The sequence below is a fragment of the Camelus dromedarius genome, unplaced genomic scaffold, assembly GCF_036321535.1.
Source record: "Camelus dromedarius isolate mCamDro1 unplaced genomic scaffold, mCamDro1.pat HAP1_SCAFFOLD_153, whole genome shotgun sequence".
In the NCBI taxonomy this organism is placed as follows: Eukaryota; Metazoa; Chordata; class Mammalia; order Artiodactyla; family Camelidae; genus Camelus; species Camelus dromedarius.
This window is the reverse complement of record NW_026989835.1, coordinates 118,581-139,483: the sequence shown is the minus strand read 5'-3', so window position 1 is coordinate 139,483 and position 20,903 is coordinate 118,581. Positions and strand designations below refer to the sequence as shown.

The 20,903-nt window shown below is 42.4% G+C and overlaps 1 protein-coding gene across 32 annotated transcripts in view; it reads right to left on the bottom strand.

Annotated features, from left to right (window-relative positions):
* The window catches only part of LOC135320890 (uncharacterized), a 143,275-nt gene that overhangs the window by 35,648 nt on the left and 86,724 nt on the right, over nucleotides 1-20,903 (bottom strand). For 30 of the 32 annotated variants that reach the window (XM_064484033.1, XM_064484065.1, XM_064484058.1 and 27 more), the window contains 2 exons: nucleotides 1,223-1,408; nucleotides 256-463 (listed from right to left, as the gene is read on the bottom strand). The exons of 1 other annotated variant lie outside the window; for it this stretch is intronic. The gene's annotated coding sequence lies outside the window, so the exon portion shown is untranslated. The remainder of the gene's footprint in view (nucleotides 1-255; nucleotides 464-1,222; nucleotides 1,409-20,903) is intronic. One more of the 32 variants, XM_064484034.1, reaches the window with a different exon arrangement.

The window sequence follows — 20,903 nt, the reverse complement described above, 5'->3', positions numbered from 1 at the left end:
GTATTTACAGAAGTGAGAATCCCATCTCCAAACCACAAGGCATCCCTTCGGAGCACTAAGAGTCTACACGGGACGGTCATAAAGTTGTCACCGCAAAAGCGATGCTATCCTGCCCTTACGAGGAATGAGCAGCTGTGCTCGGGCTGCCCACGCGTGCCATTTACACCCCACAGCACCTCTACGGGAGAGGGCCGCCTAGCGAGCCCCATCTCTGCAGGACAGAAAACAAGTCCAGGAGAGGCTAAGCCGACCTACCAGTTCTCCATCTCACAGGACTGGTCACTCCAGAGCAGGACTCGAACTCGGACCCACGTTTGTAACCGCAGTACTACCGTGATTTGTGTGCTTTTTGTGTGTATAATACATTTGTGTCCGGCATGAAAGGATATTTAACAAATGTTCGGTTGTCTTGTCTATCTCATTAGCTCACAATCTTTATATTTTTGAATTGTACTCTTTTCCCCTGGAGAAAGGAACGGAAAGAGCGAGGGTCAGAATGAGATGGGGCTCCATTCTTTATCTGTTACCACATCTCATCCAGTCCCCAACCAGGAAGAAGGAGCAAATATTCTCTTCATCTTTAAAGAGAGAGCTCCACTGATGGTGACTTACTCAACTCCAAAACCAAGTCTGGGGGAAGGGCACAGACAGCAACCAGAGAAGTATCACCCGTAGGAAGGAGAAAAGAGATCAGGGGAGGGCTCAGGGGGTCAGCTTGATTTAATTTCAATGGATAATATAATACCACAGACTAAAAATACTAGCATGCAGTGAATTTGCTATTTCTTGACATCTAGCAAGTTTTCATAGCCCGCATGAAACATTATCGTGAACTAGTGAAAGGAAGAGTCCACACTCAGGGAAAATCAATGCCACAGGCAGGCTGAAACCCAGGTTGGAGGAAAGGAAGAGAAAAGGCATAGTTAAGAAGAGGGGAAAGTCTGGGAAAAAGACATCATCACAAGGACTCTCCAGCATCATCCAGCAATCATATAATCATTCATTCAAGAGAGAGTTACTTAGGTCCTATTTTGTGCAAGATTTTACACAGGGCAAAGCAAGAGTGCAGCGTCCATGGTGGCAGCAAGTGGCGGGGCTATAATACAATTCTGATCCTAGTACCTTGCACAATTGTACTCAGTATAAAGGCAAAAAAATAAGGTAAAATAATACTATGTAAACTCTACGCATGGTTGAAAAAAATTAAAGAAGACCTAAATACCTGGACAGACACACCACGCACATTCCTGGATCAGATGACAGCGCTCTTGGGATGGCAGTGCTCCCCAGAGCGATCTGTATACTCAACGTGGTCTCGATCACAATCCCAGCGGGCTCCTCTGCAGTAACTGACTAGCTGCTGCTACTATTCATATGGGAATTTGAGGGACTCAGTAACCAAAACGTACTTGAAAAAGAAGAAAAACATGAGAGGACTTGTAATTCTCAATTTCAAACCTTACAACTGTATCTCCAGGTGAGATTAGAGGCCATTTTTAAGTTATTACTGGGTTTATCCTTATTTTCAAAATTCTGTACAATGAATATACCTGTTAGAATAAGAAAAATAAAAAGTAAGATATCTTGTAAAACATGCACAGTGATTCATTCATTAGGAAAAAAATTATTTTAACTATAAAGAGGTAAACAAATATCTAGTGAAAAAGGACTACTTAAAAACAAGTGTGCATTTATAATTTTCATAAATTGAAAACTGAAAAGCACAAAAACATCAAGTTTCTAGGGAGACTAGTGAAACATATTAATAGTTATTTTCAAAAATTCTAATTGAACAATGAAAACTCAAGAAAGGGAAAATTGTGATTGACACCCAAGTGCAAACACATGGAGAGCAAAGGCCTAGAAATCACAGTTCCTTTAAATCTGCTTCTAACTCAATAGGAGAGGAAATTCCTCACTTAGGGGACAGTGGAATCCCATACATAAGACAGGATACACAGTACAAACTGCAGTAGTATCGGGAGTGAATTTCTTAGAATTCTAATGTTACAACATTGCTGAAAAACTATAAAAACACTGACAGACAGATTAAAACACACAGTCATATATATTATATTGAAACATATGTAGTCTGCTCCCATGTTGCATAGAAATACAAACATATTTGTTCATTTATAGGCACTGATTACTTTATCCCACATAGAATATTTCAACTAAAACAAAAAATCAATAATACACTCCTCTTGACAAATCTACTTGATAAGTTACTCTGCTATGTAACCATAATGTGTTTAAGATAGATCTAAAATTAGTGAAAAATCTTTGTATGGTTTCTTGAATTGTTCTCAAAATTCCAAGCTTAATTTTCAAATAGATCTGAGCAGTATTTCTATATTATCTTTTCCCTTGTGAAATGAACAACACAGTCTGTTGTCAAAATTCTGTCCTTACAATGATTCACGATCACCATTTCCTAACAAAACTGCTGAACAGCAAGGCACTATCCAGACACTGTGACCAAATAAATGAAACACAAGGAAGACAGTGACCCTAACCTGGAGGGCTTATAATCTGTGTCAACAGCGGGTTTTTATTTGATTGGTTTGATTGGGTAGCAAAATAAAATCAATCAAGTACTTTCTGCTTTTAGCATTCTGTAAGTCATGACTGTTTTTAGTGTCATGAGAAGGAAAGACTTAAGCATGACTTGATTAGGTCAACTAGCAACAATCATCACTGGAGAGTGAGTAATAAAGAAGTTAACTGATAGAAATGCTTCTGCCTACATGAGACCTAAAATAAATCTATACTGATATCCGAAAGGAAAATGAGGAGATGAGGTCCCCAATGAGAAAACAAACAAGGAATCAAAAAAGGAAAGACGTTTTCATTAACGATTCCAGGCAGTAGTGGAGCATGGTGGTGAGGATCACAGATGTTTGGGACGAACATGAGTGCCTGAACTCCCACAGCACTGGGTAGCTGTGAAACTGATATTTCAGAGAAATTTTCTGCATCTCAGTCTTCTATCCATACACTGGGGACAACAACCGCACCCATCTCCTAGAACGGTCCTACGAATTAAGTTATTTTATATATAAAATTTTAAATAAAATACCTCAGATTTTAAATAATACCCCAAAAGCACAAGGAACAAAGAAAACAGAGATAAATTGGAGTTCATCAAAATTTAAAACTTTGCTTCAAAGGGCACCATCCAGAAAGTGAAAAAACAACACACAGAAGAAATTTTTTTCAAATCATTTATCTGATAAGGAATTTGTATCTATAAAAAATAAAGTACCTCCTACAAATCAACAATAAAAAGGCAACTCAATTAAAAGGTGAATAAAGGATCTGAAATGGTATTTTTCAAGGAAAATATACAAATGGCCAATAAGCACAATGAAACGATGTTCAATATCATTAGCTGTAAGGGAAATCATGTCAAACCCACTAGGAGAAACCGCTTCACACTCACAACAATAGGTTATAATAAAAAAAAGAGTAACAAGCACTAATAAGGACACAGAGGAAGCGGAGCGCGCAGCCCTTGCTGGTGAGGACGTAACACAGCGTGGCCACTTTGGAAAACAGCCTGGCAGGTCCTCAGAGAGTTGAACATTTGGTTTCTGAATGACCCAGCAACTCTGCTGTCTGGGCACAAACGTAAGAGAACTGAAAACAAATGTCCACATAAAAACTCCTACAGGAATATTCATGGCGACACTACTCATCACAGCCAAAAAGCAGAAACAACCCAATTGCCTATCACCTGATGAATGGGTAAACAGTGGGGCCCAGCCATACAGTGGAATATTAGTCAGCAATAGCAAAGCATAGAGTACTGACCCAGGCCACAACGTGGACAAACTTTGATAACGTTACTCAGTGTGAAATAAGTCAGTCACAATAGACGGTTCCACCTACATGAAGTGACTCGATTTAAATGAAATGTCCAGCAGAGGCAAATCCACAGAGAGAGAAGAGTGGCTCCTTGGGGCTGGGGGAGGATGGGGAAGATGGGAATGACTGCTTATGCATACGGGGCTTCCTGTTGGGGGAATGAAAATATTCTAAGATTAAATGGGATGCACAATTCTGGGCATAGAGTAAAAACGACTGTATATTTAAATGGGTGAATTGTATTAAAACTGGTAAGAAAAAAAGCAACTCGGGCCAGTACCTTCCCTAGTAAATGCAAATTGCTAACTTTTATTAGAGGAAGAAGAAACTGCCCTCAGCATGAAAGTAGGAGATCAGCAAATGTGAGTTAACCAAAATTGGACAAGAGCATTTCACTTGAAACAGTTGCTGAGTGTACACGAAATATTCAGAAATAGGAAAATCAGTTTCACATCAGGAAGAAGCATTCTGCTTCAAATGCAGATCAAGGATTCAGCAAGCCTAGCTGCTACAAATGACCAGAGAAGAAACCTGGTTCTTAAAACAAGCACCAGAGCCAACAAGGAAATGGTGGTGAGGAAAGCAGGCGGCCGAATATCTGGAACAGTTTGCTACAAATAATTTCTCCACTGAAAATTTAAAAATAAAATGAAAGTTATAAAATGCTCTGTTGCCCGATTGAGAGACTCAGGAGAATCAGCATGTCTCCTGGGAGTCCCCAAAGGACTGCCCACCAGCACGCTGACCACCATCACATCTGCCAGGGTTGAATTGCAGAGAAGAGACCAACTTCTGAAAGGCACAGGAAATGTTGACAAGGGAAGAAAAGGCTGCAGTCAGTCCTGGGACAGAGGCCCTCTGAGCAGAGGCCAGAAGGCTGCAGGTGAACTGCAGTGGCCGTGGGACAGGAAGCGACCATGGGGGAGCATATCTCAATTCTCTCCTCTCTCTCCATCGGGTAGGAGTGGTAAACCTGCATCCTTCTCACCTGGAACTGTGGGTTGGCTGGCAGAAGTCTTACCGACATGGAATGATTATTCAAGTCTCTGTGGAAAAAGTCAATAAATCGAGAGGGAGTAGGGAGCCAACTCCACAAGCCTCTCAATTGCACCCTTATTTATTGTGTATAATCAAAGGAAAAATTCATTAACAATTGTGTGATAGTAATAGGAACTTCGGGAAAGACAGTATGAAGCAGAGATTGTAGAATACACAATGAGTACAAAGGATTAGTGTATCTTTAGGGAAGTAATGGGGTGAGGGGAACAAGATACATTTTTAGACATGTGAATTACAAAGCAGACCACCAGACCAGCCAGGTCCTTGTTCTGTGGATCATAGACTATCTAACAGCACACAAGCTCAGCGTTTATACCTGAGGGCCTCGGTCCTTGCTTTGCAACCAGCAGAGTGCTATCTAAAACCTCAACTATGCAAGCAAAGCATTGTCTCTGCTTTTTAATGCAAGGAGACTGGAGTGAGGATGTACAGGCACTTGCTTGTAAAGCAGTTTTTAAGCATATATTTTTCTTCTTAAAGTTCACAGGCGGCTGGAGTGTGTTACAATTTGTTAAACCAATCATGGGCTCCCACATGGAACCATTATGGAGGACACCCTAAGATGACAAATCCTGCCTCTGGGTCTTTTCCTGCCATCTTCAGCCACTCTAGCAGGGTCTAGGTACATCCGTGAATAACGATCCTACAGAACTACCCACACTCTTAACTCCTGGTGCTTGAAACTTAATTTTAGCTCTACACAACTTACCGTAGAAAAGTTTCAGAAATAAAAGGTATAATATTCCTTTTATATCTCATCATATTACTGATTTTTCTGATTGCTCTAAGTTGCTTCTACTTGGTAAAGCAGATAATTCTGCAGGTGAATTCAGTAATTTCCATTGGGAATATCTAGCCATTTTGGGCTCTCTAACTTCTATTGGTCAAATACCGATACACTTAATTGATTTCTTTGTTTATCAATTTCAGCCGGGAGGAGAGGGAGTGTCACTCTTTTCCTCAGCCCACCCTCAACACTTTTCTCATCAACTCAGGCCTCCTGAAAACAAAACAAAGGATTTGTTTCCCTTCTACTCTTTCCACAAAACCAACAGGAAACATCAGCCTGGAGAAAGAATTCAACACAAATGTTAAAACAAAAATCTATAAACCTGGAGCAACTCCATCTCCGAATCATGATACACAATGACATGAGAGTAAGTGTGTCAGGCACAAAGCATGCGTGAGCCTGACCACCTGATTTCTATTCTTCAAAGGAAGGAAGGTTTTCATATTTTTTATTATCATTCTTTGTCATTGTTTCTGAATATGCCAAAAAATAGTTTATGAAAGAATTATGCACTGCAATAACAGGTTACTATTGTATCAATTATAGAAGGCATTCAGAGGGGATAGGAAAAGCCACCTCTGTAAAAAATGCAAAATTTCTTCCCCTGTTAAGAACACGTATACAAAATGCAACAGAGAATTCAAATTCTTGTGGAGAGGTGCAAAAGCCACAGAACGAAAGCAAAGTCAACAGAATGAGTTAATTCAGAATTCACTGGACAAACATGCTCAATGTATTCAAATAATTTTAAAGGCACACTGCAAACCATTCACTTTATGATCTGCAGGCTAGAGGAAGCATTTCCTGCTTTAACAGACAACAGAAATCAATAGGGTGCCCCAACAAACAAGGACCAAAGAACAATCAGGTTTTTAAAAGCTCTGATAAATCAGCATGTTCTAAAGATCAAAATCCAGAAATTTTAAACATTCATTCACACCACAATGAAACAAGCACTTAAAAAAAAAAAAAAACAAAGAAACTAAGCACATAGATCATGTACATAGAACAATGAGGACTTCATGTACCGCTGGAAGAACAGGCTATAGCCTTTTACTTGAAAAATAAAACTACTTTTAATGATAACTGCTAAAACACATTTCATCATTCATGTTGCCTTGAAAAATCTGAGGCACTTGTATCTGATCAGAAAAGCAATTCTGGGTAATAGTCGGTTACAATTCAGTGCCAGTTTGCTTTAGAAGAAAAGAGAAAAAAAAGCTACTGTTTCTCATATCCTGCACAAAGTGTGAAGTGCCTCCCTCCCTCTTTCTCCTCCCGTTTTCTGAGCTCATGCTCCCCAACCCTTCTGAAACAAGTATGAGAAACTCTTATTCCCACCAATATGCAAAATGACAAAAGAATATCAATTTATTTGTGTAAATATATGCCTATACCTTGAACTGTAGGAGAAAGGTATCAGAAGTCCATATGAAACTTATTTCTAGATTCCTGAAATCACACACACAAACGTTCACACAGACACAGACACATACCCCCTGGATTACTGGGCACTTCACAAGTTTAGGAATTCCAACTTCTAGAAGATAACTTTGTAGTTAGTTTAAAATACAAATCTGTCAGCTTTTGAAAGCCTTGATCATCTGCTAAACCATCCAAATATCAAAGAGATCCAATTAGCTTTCTCTGTAGAATGTAATTTCACTTGATGGCAAAACAGACCCTAAGAAGTACTGGATCAAAGATTCGTGTTTATCACTACCTATGATCGTTTTTAAGCACATTAACAGATTCAGAAATGTATGTCTCAACAACATTTATTCTTATTGAAAAAGCATACGTGTTCAACTCTCTATACAGTGACTAGGTCCCATGATGGTGTTTAAGAGCTATTTTGCGCATTGAAATATTTATTTTCAAGTGCAGACAAGGAGGGTGTGTATTACTCAGTTGTAGAGCACCTGCTTAGCATGAACAATGTCCTGGATTCAGTCCCCAGTACCTCCAAAAAAATAAATAAAAATAAGTGCATATTTAAAAATAAGAATAAACTTATATAAAAAAAAGCAGACTAAAAAGCACTGCAATCTATATGCTACAATTATACTAAAAAAAAAGTGTTTCTTTCAAATATTGACTATATGCCAATCACAGAGACTATCACAAATCACACCTGAACCATCACGTGTGATTCTCAACAACCCTAAGTAGACACGGATGAGAAACCCGGCACTGAGGATGAGGAGACGGAGCTCGGAAGATCCGGGGACTCTGACCGTCCTGCTCCCCGTGACACCACGTCAACCCAGGGCAAGCTCTGACAGACCTGCTCTGAGGGGACACCCAGCTGCATGGAACCTTGGGGCATTGGGGAGTCCCAGAAAACACTAAAAATTGTTCAGTGAAAAACCAGCTCAAATATATTACACTTTGCCACATCCTTTAAAAAGGGAAAATGACTGAGACCTTTTTGATGCCTCCGTGTCCTTTCTGCCATCATCAATTATTTGCCCTCTCAGGGTGACCAGTGAAGAACTGGACCCCATATGAAATGCACTCAGATGGAAGAGCTTTTAAAGTTATTTTAAGAAGTTTGTAAGACCCTGTCTATGCCTCACACAGGTGGTCATCCATCACTTCTCACCGGTGTGGACGTACCACCTGAAATCACTCCTTTCTGCTTTTTAAAATCCCTTCATCTAATCCAGGCTTTTCAACAGCAAAGAAGCACCTCAACCACAGACACTGGACAGCTTTTCACCAAACGGACTCGAACAGCCCATTGTACTATCTGGAAACCCTTTTCTTCTATTAAAACCACTTCCAGATACTTCATCATTTTCTGATTGGTGGACTTGGCCTCTGACTGGCCTACTCAGAGAGCTCCCAGCCTCACATGCGGGGGTGGGAGAGGACCCTGCTGTTGGGGGAAATCAGTGAGGAAGGCGGACATACTCCCGCCAGGTCTGCAAGGGTAGAAGTGCCACAACGTGCTCAGAAATTATACCGTCATCACCCCTGGGCTCCCATGGACTTGTTTCACATTAACCAAACTCATGACACACTGATGAAAGAAAACCAGAAACTTAACTTATTAATGTAACAGAAGACGTGAAACTATGAACCAGACTGAAATATCAGAGTTCAACCATGAGTACATTTTCTCAATGGCCTAATCACGGGGAGGCAGTCACATGGCAAGCATGGACAGAAACAGAGCAGGAAGGGTTTCTAGATTAACTCAATGGACTAAATTTCTGTTATAAGAACTGATCTACTGCCTGGAAAACAAATAACGCCAATCACGATTCACTCTCTGTGGACAGTGGCCAATACATGACTATGAGCATCTGTGTAACTCTCTTTTCCCTGTCCTTTCTGGGCTAAAATATGCACAGAGGTACAAAGATTCAGGGATGCAGATAACACTAAACACCCAAAGCCCATCTCTGGGAGCCTCAAACCAGTAAGCCAGGGTTTAGATACCAGCTCTGCCACTTACTATTTCTGTGATTTTGGCCAACTTACCCTCTGTGTGCCTCAATTTCCACACTGTAAAACTGGGATAACAATCAAACCTTCCTTACTCGCTTGTTGAGAAGATTGAAGGATTCATTTCTGTAAAACTCTCAGAAAAGAATGTAGCACATTTTGGGTGTTCAACAAATGTCAACTTAATATCAAAGTGATTTACAAGTCTCCCTTCTAATCATCTTATGTGTTTCCTGGCTAGTATAAGTCCCAAAGAAAATCCTTATTACTCCTTTTATAAACTCTTGGGGAGGACCCTTCTCTTCCATCCCACCACCTGTTTAAACCGAGGGAGGGAATGCCTCCTAACCACTCCTCTGGGCCATGGAGAGTGCTTCTCCATTCACACCCCTGGCCCCTGGCCAACAGCTAGCCCTCGTCACACTAACAGAGTGAGGTGTGAGTCCGGGGAGACAAGCAGGGCATTTGAAACCCTTCCTTTCCCTCCAGTGTTGATCACCATTGGGAAGCACTTGGGATGCTCGGCTTCATGACAGGACAGCTTTGTGCATGAACGGGCAGGTCCTCTCAAGGGAAGGCTCGCTATGTCACAGAGCTACATGGGACAGGGTGAGTCTCTAATTCTGGGACACAGTATCATGACACGCATTTTCCCACAGCCCTGAAGTTCATGGAGAACGTGGCTTCATCAGTAACAAATAAGACATTTATCGCCTGCCTACTCTTTTGTGTCATCTCTCAGTTGGCTGCTGGAGACAACATGTGTATAAGTATTGGATCCCTTTAAGCCCCAAAATATATGAAGTAACAAAGAATTCTGTGGCTTAACGTTGGTTCAGGGCGACTGTGTAACAGTTCTGACTCTGCTGATGCTTAATTATGGGTATAGACAGTCGAGCGCTGCGTCAAATATCTTTCAGCATAAAACCAGCTTTTCTTATTTTCCTGTTTCTTAGTAATTGCCAAAGACTCTCAAATGATGGCTTCACACAAAAAAGCAGCTAAAGTTTATGAGCCCTCTTGACATACCCACTGTGGTAAACACTTTACATAATTTCTAATTCTCACAATTCTACAAAGCAGATATGAATGTCCCCATCTCACAGACAAGGGAAAAACTCAGAGCAAACTGACTCAGGCTCACGTGGCTCAGTGGCAGCACGTGCACGCAAACCCAACTCAAAAATCTACACCCCTTCGTATATGTACCAAACCTCCTACCACCAATTAACACACAGCGGCGGAGTCAATACTCAGGGAACTCAATACACTTTTCAGCTTTAAGGTGCTCCAGAGGCCGCTTCAAGCTGTTTTATAAAATCCCGGCTCACTGACTTCTAACACTGGAAGAAAAGACCGATTTTGCCATTGTTTGCACAGCAAGTCTGAAATGTTCACAGCGAGATGACAGAATAAGTCTAAGACATAAGCAGAATAATTTTTCCAGGTAGACAGCTCGAGCGCTGCGTGTGCTATTCTGAAGCACTAAGCAACGGAATCAAAACAAAATAACATTTGTTAAGCCTTCTTTTGCAAAAGGAATATTAAGACTGTTAGAAGTTGCAACAGCGCCACCTATGGCTAAAATGACCTTCCAGGTTGCCGGGAAAGATGCAACACAAAAATTGCCTGTAGGATCAGAAAAGAGAATCAGATAACTAAAAGCTTATGTAGCACATACTGCACTTTGCTTCGGGGGAAGGGAAGGGTATTCAGTATTTAATCTGATATTGCTAATACTCCTGAATATAAACAAAAGACATAGGTTCATGGAAACTCATCTTAGAAGAGGAAAGAATCCAGTCCAGCCACTTCATTTTACAGGAGGGGAAACTGAGACATGGGTTCTGTCCTGCAATCGGCAGCAAAGCTCTCCCAGGCCTCATGTCTTGCACTGTAGCATAAACCAACAGATCTGTACTAGGCCTATATTCATAAAAGTCACGTTTGTATTTTTCCAACAGTAGGTTATCTAAGTATCTTGCAAAATAATTCTCAAAGAGCCAGGATATCATACAAGATTGATGAAATACAAAAACATTTATTTACATAATAAAACAGCATGAGCTTTATTCTATTAAAAAAGTGACTTGTTAAATCAATGTTTTGATATTTTAAACCTGTTAAGAGTGCAGGAAAAAAAATCAAAATTTTGCTTAATCACAAAAGAGAGAAGCTTATTCCCTGAAAATGATCAATGTGGATTTTACTAAACTTAATGAATCTGGTCAGAATTCCACGAATTTAAATGTCTGTGTGGATGGTTACACGGCAACATGAATTCTGAGTTGTAACAATACATATTCTGTGTAAATAATATTCAAGGTCGTCTGATTAAGGCAATTTAACTAGTCCCTGTCTCACTAGTATGATACAGATTTCATTAAAACTTCATACTACACTAAAAAAAAAAAAAAAAGAATCCTTGTTACTTTAAACCATATTCAAATATATCATATATATAAATATTATAAATATTGAATATGCATCAGAAATAAGCGACACTCTTTAGTATTCAGAGTTGATCCTTCTAAAATATCTGTCATTCTGACAGCACATTTTTATTAAGCACCTCTTGGGTTCTTTGTATACAAGGCGTCTAACTCTCACAGTCAGACAAGTTAAACGATATTACTCAAATTTCACAAATAAGGAAATGTACTTAAGCCATGAAAACAACTTACATATTCACCATCAGGAAAGAAAAGAGTAAAGATTTTACTTATAATATTCACTGACAATCTTGTCTTCCATATTAAGACTACATAAAACCAATTCAGTCTTTGTAAGTATTTCTGTCAATAAGGGCCACTAGAGAAAAACAAGTAACATCATTAACAGTGGTTGGACTTTCAAAGCCCACTTCTCTTTGGCACTATAATTGTTTTTAATGTTTTGTTTTTTGTGCTAACAGACCACTAAATTAAAAAAATTAACTTTTTAAGTAATTACCTGAGAATTAAACATTTGTGAAAATGTACAATTTTAATTTATGACACTCTGTCTCACATTCTCACTGGTGTCTCTCCTTTGAAGTCCTCATAAGGCTGAGATCACTAAAATCGGCCATTTATGGAGTCACAGAAGTTCAGGTAGCCACTCAACGGGAGGCTGATTAGAGGAGCAATTAAGAATGCATCCTGTGCAGCCTGGGTTCCAGCACCGAGCTAGCCACGGCCAGCTGGGTGTGATTTAGGACAAGCTGCTCCATCTCTCAATCCCTCAGCTGCAAAAAAGGAGACACTGATACCTACCCTCAAACACCTGCTATGAAGTAAAACATGAGGAAAGCATTTTAGTGTTAGGTAGGTGTCCACTCAGAGCGAGTTTGGTCATTATGATGATGAGGATGGCTGTTAATAAATTAAGCTAGACCAAAAAGGAGAAATCACCTTAAAGGAGAAACATTTTAATTCAATCAGCATTTCCTTTTGGATGGATTGCAGAATGTTCTATTGATGTTTTTAATAAACCAAGTTTTGTCCATTAATTATAGATTTACAGGTTCATGGACAAGTCTCCAGAAAAAGAATTAGAGGCCTCTAACCTCTGAATACTAAGAAAGTAAATTAAAAAAAAATCATTTGGGAGATTATACCTCATTTGGGAGAGTATGTGCTTAGCATGCATGAGGCCCTCAGTTCAGTCCCCATAAACTCCATTTAAAAACTTTCTTTTTTAAGAAATGGAGAATTAAAGCAAAAAGATGGAGGAATACAGAATATTTTAGAGACTCATCTCAGATTTAAGATGGGGAGAAAACATCCATTTCTCAGAGGAAATCTTGAGAACTATGTAAAGAGTATCTGAGATGTCTAGTCTTCTAACATTATTCATGAATTCATATTACCAAGTCTTAAAACTACCTGATAACCCACAGAGGTGATACTGATCGTAACACCTGCCAACACGGATCGAGCTCCCGCTAGGACTGCTCTGTTCTGACATCTCTGCTCCTGAGGCCTGACCAGGCTGGGAGCACTAAATTCGGTCATTCATGAGCATCTCGTGTAAGTCCTCCATGTGTGCTTCTAACTCTCCCCTCACCAGCCCCTCTGAGGGAAGCACTGTTATCATCATCCCCACCTGCAGATAAGGCCACTGAGGCACAGAGACTAAACCCTTTCCAGGTCACATTGGCATTAAAGGACGTCTGTATTTCTGCTGTTTTGCTTTTGACAAAGTAATCTGAGATAACAATTCAAGGGAGACTGTTAAATAGTCAAGTCTGTCAGGTCTTCACCTCAAAGAGCAGATACTATAAATTCCTGATGTAGGATGAGGCTGCCGCCACAAACTGACTCAGCTTGAAATTAATATCCAAGGTGAAGCAGCGGATTCACGTAAATATTCACGACTGTCAACTCCGCTCACGGGTCTGGGCCCTTCACTGCCTGAACGGGGGTGAAATCCCCACCCGTGTCAGGGAGGGACTCGCAGCTCTTCCGGGACTCACCCAGGATTCACGGGCTGTTTCCCCCCACAGGCTGTCCTCAACGATTAAAAAGCTCTCAAGATTTTTACACCATGCAAAACTGAAAGACATTTCTGCAGATGGAGCACTTTCTCAGGCTTAAACCTTTTTTGCCTACACTCAGCAAGGGGCAAAAAAAAAAAGAAACATGACTCTACAAAGTCTCTGACCCTCACCACTCACGGGAGTAGAACGGCCACAGCAGCAGATGAGACTTCTCATTGCACGATGAGAACAAAATAAAGCCGCCCCAACAACAGGCACTCCCAGAGACAGAGCTCAGCAGTCTTCTGCACACTCACAGTTGTGCAGCCCACACCACCATCTATTTCCTGAACACTTCATCACCCCAGAAGAAACCTCCTGTCACTAACAGTCACTCCCTAATCCCCTCCACCCAGCCCCTTTCAACCATCACCTGCTCTCTGCCTCTGCATGTGCCTTTTCTGGGCATTTCACAGTCGAGCGCTGCGTCAATATGTGGCCGTTTGTGTCTGCTTCCTTTCACTTAAAATGCTGTTTTCAAGGCTTGTCCATTTTGAAGTGGTATCAGCATCTCTCTCTCTCTTTTTTTTTTTTTTGAAACCGTTAAAGTTTATTAGAAGGTAGTAAGTACTATCAAAAAGAGTACGGTGGAGCATAAGTGATTGGGTTTCAAAGGGAAAAGTGCGGGTTGAACAGTCAGGGAGGATTTCCCAGAACAGGTGGCCTTTTTCATTTTCCTCTTTATTTGTTTTTTCTTTTTTATTCACTCTTACATGTGAATAATGTTCCACAACATGGAGTTACTACATTCTGTTCTTCCATTCAGCAGCTATTTTTGGACGAAGTCCAGTAGAATGAGTGTAAGAAGTGACTATCATGGATGGCATTTAAGCAAAGGGCAAGACGTGCTTTCAAAAAACAAGCCAACAAACAGAGGCACAAGGAAATTCAGTGCGTTTCTGAGCAAAGAGCATGCTTGCTTCGGCAGGACTACCGTGCAGGGCTGGGGCGGATACTGGCAAGAATCACGGTGAGGGAGTCACCTGAGAAAACTCCCCACTGCAAGCAGCTCAGCCAATTCTCCCTCACCCTGTATTGTTAGAGCCATGTTTCTAGGTTACTCTTATTTCAAGTAATAGTACTTTAACTGCACATCTGATCATCTGCCTCAGACCACATTACCTAGAAGCCACAGAAAATCATTCACTGACCGGAGCAGCTCCAGGACATAACGGTGATGGATCAGGGAGTCCAGCAGCATTCCAGCCTGCAGGCACAAACCCCACATGTGCCCTGGTGATGACCGGAAAATAAAATGCATGGAAATATCTCATTGCTGGTACACGACATCTGCCCTCAAATTGCCCCAAAATCATGCTGGCAAAGCACTACTCAAACTTTTCACTCCAAAAAAAAAAAATGCTAAGAAGGCAAATTTAGGCCCTTCCATTAAAAACCAGCAACCATCACTGCCAGTATCTGAGCTGGAATTCTCCTGACTTCAAAAACCACCGCGCAGTTACTTTTCAAACGTGAAAGTCATATATGTATTCCACGTAGATGATATTACAGTAGGATTTTTCTTTTCAAAATTTCCAGTTGCAACATTAGCACAAGAAAGTTTATGTTTCAGCTTTAAAAAAATCAATTATCCTCCACTTTCTTAATTTTGAACCTATTATTATTTTATAAAGGGAGCTATGCTGCTTATTATAAACCAACTGTTTGGTTTCTGCAAATAAGACCTTTATGACCTCACTATTTCAGAGCAAACTTTAATGATGTTTTGAGAGGTGGGGCCTGGGGCGCTCACTAACAGCTTTTTAAATACTGACAAGTATGTGCTCTTAAGTAATGCAAAGGCTCTAACTCCACACTAGCTCAGAAAGCAAAGAAACTGCACCAAAGACTTACTTTAACATTTTAATATATTCCTATTGTTTTGAATATTAAAGTTCTTAAAAGATATGATTTTTTTGAGAAAGCCAACAGCTGTATTAAATTTCCTCTCACCAAGAAAGCAATCTTTATCAAGAATAAAAACCCCTATAGAAATTGAAATGACGGGATGTTTCTAGCTAAGTGAACATGCAGATCAGAACACAAACCTAAATCCTATCAGATCTCACTCGAACGAGCTCAACAAAGTCCTGGGCTACCCTGGAACTTAGCTCTTCTTTTCCAAAAGTTGGCTGAGCTAAGATCATCACACAAGGCAGGGAAGGAAAGAAGAGGAAAGTCCACCTGGCAGCCTCCATCTGTTTACTTCCAGCCAAGTCGCCTCTAGGGTCGCCCTGCTAACAAGCCCTCCCCATAAGGAAATCCGGCATCCACACTGCCCCTGCCGTCCCCAAGCAGTCCCGACGCCTCTCTCCCAGCCTGTGAATGTTCTTCTAATGACCCCCCCTGTTGGTGGCACCCTTCCCCTCTTCCCTGCTACACACACACACACACACAGAGCCACAGCAGTCTTCCCAAATCACAAATTTGATTACATCACCCCCACTTCAAACCCTTCAGAGGCTCCCTGGTGGAATTCTAGCCCCACCCCAGACACTGCTTGCCCAGCCTCACCTCAGTACACAGGTCCCCAGTGACCTCAGGGGCCCCCTGACTTGCTCCTACTCCCCACTTGTCTCCAGGCTCATTTTGACTGTTTCCCAAGGAAGCCTTCCCTCCTTCCAACTACCACAATTTGTTCCTCTATTCCTAGAACATTCTAGGCTAAGTCAACTTCTGACAATGCTAAGCTCACAAGAAGCAAATACATTTTGCTTACTAATGTGGGTCCACCCTCTCTCCCCTAGACACACAAAAGTGCACGTGTTATGAATAAATGAATGACGGGGTGGGTCTCAAAGGGACAGACATACCTACTCTCACCCGTCCCTACCCTTGTGTCTGTAGAATATCAGAAGAAAAACCAGAATTACCTTTACTGAGGGTCACTTTCTGATGACACCCTTCACTGACTACTGTGTCAGTTCTAGTAAAACCCAAGCTCTTCCAAAGCCCTCCATCCCGGACTCTCTCCAGTGTCCTCACCAGCAGGGGCACCTTCCACCCTGGACCACACAGGGCACTCTCCCCGTTTCCCCACGCCAAAAGCCTCCAGGCATCTGCCCGGGCTGCACCTGCCACCTGAGCCACATTCTTGACTACTTCTCCTGGCTGACACTCTGTCCTCACAAATGAATATAGACTCCATTTCTTCCAGGAAGTCCTCTCTGATAATGTCCTTTAGGTCTTGGTTGGGCTTCATCTATAGCAGCAGTACATGGTGACCAACTGGGTGTTTGCCCGCTCCTTTGAGACCACGAACTCTTGGGGGCCACGTGGGAAGGAGTGAGAGATTACAAGAGGGGTGCGGGAAGCAAAAAGCAAAAATCACAGCCCAAGTCCCAAATTCAAAGATACTTTCTCAGGAAAAATTATAAACAATTTCACACGTGTGCAATTTGGCTACTGTTTTTGTGGCTTGTGGACAGCAAGAACTTGGTGTTCTAGTCCAAAACCCAGATTACATGCAAAGAAATGTATATATTCATATCCAAAGGAAACCAGAGCTGCTCAAAAACAGTTTGCAGTTAGAATTGAAAGGAACTTTGATAAAGGCAATCTCTCTCTCTCTCTTCCTTCTTTTCTGGCATCATATAATTTTAGAAGTATTTGCGTGACCAAGAGATGGCTACAGCCCGTGATTCTTCACTGGAGTGTTTGGGGCTGAGGAAGACCAGATTACATTCACTGCGTAAATGCAATCACACCAACACACTGATAGGTGCCGTGGTGGTGGAGATGATGTTCCAAAGCAGGCAACCTTATTCTGTAAGAGAACTCTAAATAGAAAGTAAGAAATGCAATGTTCTGTAGTCAATTTCATTTGCTATTTGGGTCATTAATTGATAGTATATCTTGTCTAATGAAACCCAAAAATAAATTGTCAACGTCGATTTTCTTCATCTGACCATTTTATGCTAACTTTGGATATTAAACCCTCACTCCATAAGTAAAACTCAGGCCTACGCTGCAGCAGTTACATCCCGTGGAAGAAAGCCGATCAAGGGAGAACTGGAGAGTTTCCCTTCAGAAGCTGCTAAGTCTGGTTTTGCACCTGTACGTTATTTGCAACCACGTCATCGAGAATGGAGAAAACCTAACAACTGTGGGGCGAAAAGCACTGAGGTGCTTCAGAAAAATCAAAGAACGCTGAGCTTTGTGAAACAGTCCTGAGGCACTTAAATCGTACTTTATCTGAAAGGCTCCAAAACTGACCCAATTCACCATTCCAGGTTCAACAGGGAGGTACCGGATTTAGTAGAGAAAACATGCCCTTGAAGTCTGACAAGGCCTTGCTTGAATTCTGCTGCAGCATTTACTAGCCACTAAATGGACCAATTCCTTAACCCTCTGAGAAGGCTTCCCGATCTGCAAAAGGGGGCTGCCACCGCTCACCTGGGAGGCATGGATGAGAACGCAACACGCAAGTAGGGCTGCCGACTGGTACCTGACACGGGGCCTGACTAGCTTCCCTCCGCTGCCCTTCTCCCCCTTTAAACTTGCACTGTTCCCCCGGTAAGGATCAAGACCACGGAACAGAATGCCCGATTTTTCTGTGTATCCCCGGATACATGACTTACCCTTAGGAGGCCAGAAAAACTGCTTCCTCCCCAGTCACTATCAACGTTCTTAAGATTCTGGGTATTTTTAACTCTATTTTCCAGGGAGACTATTCCAGAACTTTCCAAGCACCATTCTCCAGGTTGGCTCCCCTCCCAGCACCCATCCTTTCTCACTTCAGATACTCTGTATGATTGCCGTCTGTTCATGGGAAAGCGAGTCCGGTAGGGTGGGGACTCCCAAGGACTCCCCCCTCCCTCACAGGTGAGTGTGACTACCTTCTGCCCACTCCTCACTCCAACTCCAGCTTCTAAGAAGTCTACCCTCCAGGACCCTGCAGACTCTGCATGTTCCCAAGACACACACGTGGCCACGACCCTCCCTTCAGATTTCTTCCTGGCTGGCCCTGCACACCCCCCGGCCCCTTAAAGATAAATGGCATTAGGCTGAAAATCGCAAATGCCGCTGACTGACACACCAAAGCTGCATGGTCTGGGCTTTCCTCCAACACAGGCAGGGCCCTGCCCCCCCTCAGCCTCAGTCTGCAGCTCTCGAGATGATCTAATTCACATGCAAGGCTATGAACACCAGCTAAGAATGACGACTCCCAACGTGTATCTATAGTCCGGCTCCTTCACCTGAGCCACAATCTCATAGACACGAGTGCCTCTTTGAAGTCCTAACTTGGATGACAAATGGCATCTTAAAAATGCCTCATGTTAACCATTTACTCTGGAATTCGATTCCTGGCAGGTACCTCCCAGACTCCCCATTTTAGTAACAGCCCCAGCACCCAACTATGTGTTTGAGGTCACATTCAATTTCCAATGTTCCCTCCCCTAATCCCTGCCCTGGAATCAGTCCTATTATTTCCGTCGCTAAGCCCATCTCAAATGTGGTTCTACAGGGACCATGGCCGTAACCCCCCAAGTTCACAGCATGGTACACTGACTAACAGTCCTCCGTAGGGTGCTCCCTGGAGGGGGAGGCATCTCCTGCCGCTGGTCACCTCAGAAGGCACTGGATTCTCACAAAGGAGGCCCAGGAGAAGGGACTCAAGGTTCTCCCGTGGTCTGAGCTTTGAAGGGCCCGAGGTCTGGGGGAGCTCCTAATTAGCAGACACACTTGCCAGTGAGCAGATGAGGATGGAGGAACCCAGGCAAGGCTGTTCTCACTCCAACCCCTGGGCTCTCGGGAGCCACGGGAAAGGCCTGTGTCCAGGGCACAGCCCGGCCATCACAGATCCCAGCCAGCATTAGCCAACACGGACAGCCTAGTCTCCATCTAATTGTGACAATTACTTCTGTTCTGTTCCCCACCCAGAATGTGATGGACTCATTCAGATATTATGGCCTGTCTCAAGCGATACAAATTCAGTGATAAATGAAGTGTCCACATTTGGACCAGAGCATGAAAGGAGAAACAAGGCCTCATGTTCAGCATGATGGTGGTGGACAAACCCTTCCACCGAGTGAGATGAACCATGATGGGGGTGAGAATCCAAGGTCCTAGGTCGGCCAAAACATCTTCCTTCAAGGTTGGCTGGGGTGTTGCAGACTCCCTACCGCAAACTAACTACACGGCCGTCAGTGGTGGAAATCAGCTGCAACAGACACGGAGTCAGATATTTATGCCAACATGGGTTAAAAGTAAAGGCCGGGGCAGGGAGGCCTGCATGGCTGCTGAGGCAAAGCACAGACCCGGCTCTGAATGCCCACTGGCTGGAGAAGAGAGGAAGCTACGGTCCCCTTTAGCGGTCGCTGTGTCAACAAGATCCAGGTGAGCCAGCTACTTAGGAGAAGGCCATGTTTTCCTGATACTCAGAAAAACCAGCCTCGTAAAGGGAACACAAGAGTGGCATGGATTTTAGACCCACTTCTGCCCCTTTATGAAGGCAAAGTAAAGTAAATGGCACAGGGATGTTGAATGCAAAAAAAAAAAATTAAATAAGTAAACGGTGACTGCTTCCTCCAACAGCGTCCCCTGCAGCTGCACACCCATGAGCCTGCCACTTTCTCACCAGTGACCGCTGGCCAGGAAGTGCCATCACGCACGTCACACTGTGACAGCCAGGAACCGCGTGAAGAGCACGTTTGTGTAAAAGCAGGAATCGAGCAAGATGCTGCAGACTTTGACTTGACAAGATTAAATACTCCATGAAAAGAATCCCTCAGCAGCCGCCAAAATCAATTCGCATCTCACTTCTTCAAAACAATCAAACAAATTTAATAAGGGCGCATTTGTCACCAAATATAAGGAGGACCAAACAGGTTCCTCAAAGCAAGGATTTTAACAGGTATCAAAAACCAGTGGGTGATGTGCTAACAAAGCAAATATTCCAAAAAATTAGAAAATAAAAAAAGACTAGGATAATACATGGATCAAGGCAACTGTTAAGTTTTTGCTCTTTAAAGCGATGGAGACTGTACGGAGGGCAATCTGGATATTTCCAATGCAGAGTGTGCACAGCCCACATTTTCAGACGCAACAACATGCTCACTGGGCAGTACAAGAGAAAAAGAATAAAGAAAAAGGAAAAGAGGAACAAGAGAAAATTAGAAACACACAAGAACAAAAATGATTTTGACAGCATGTACAAGAATTTATGTGAGTGTGTGAGGCCAGGGATGCTGGGACGGTGAGACCCACACTCAC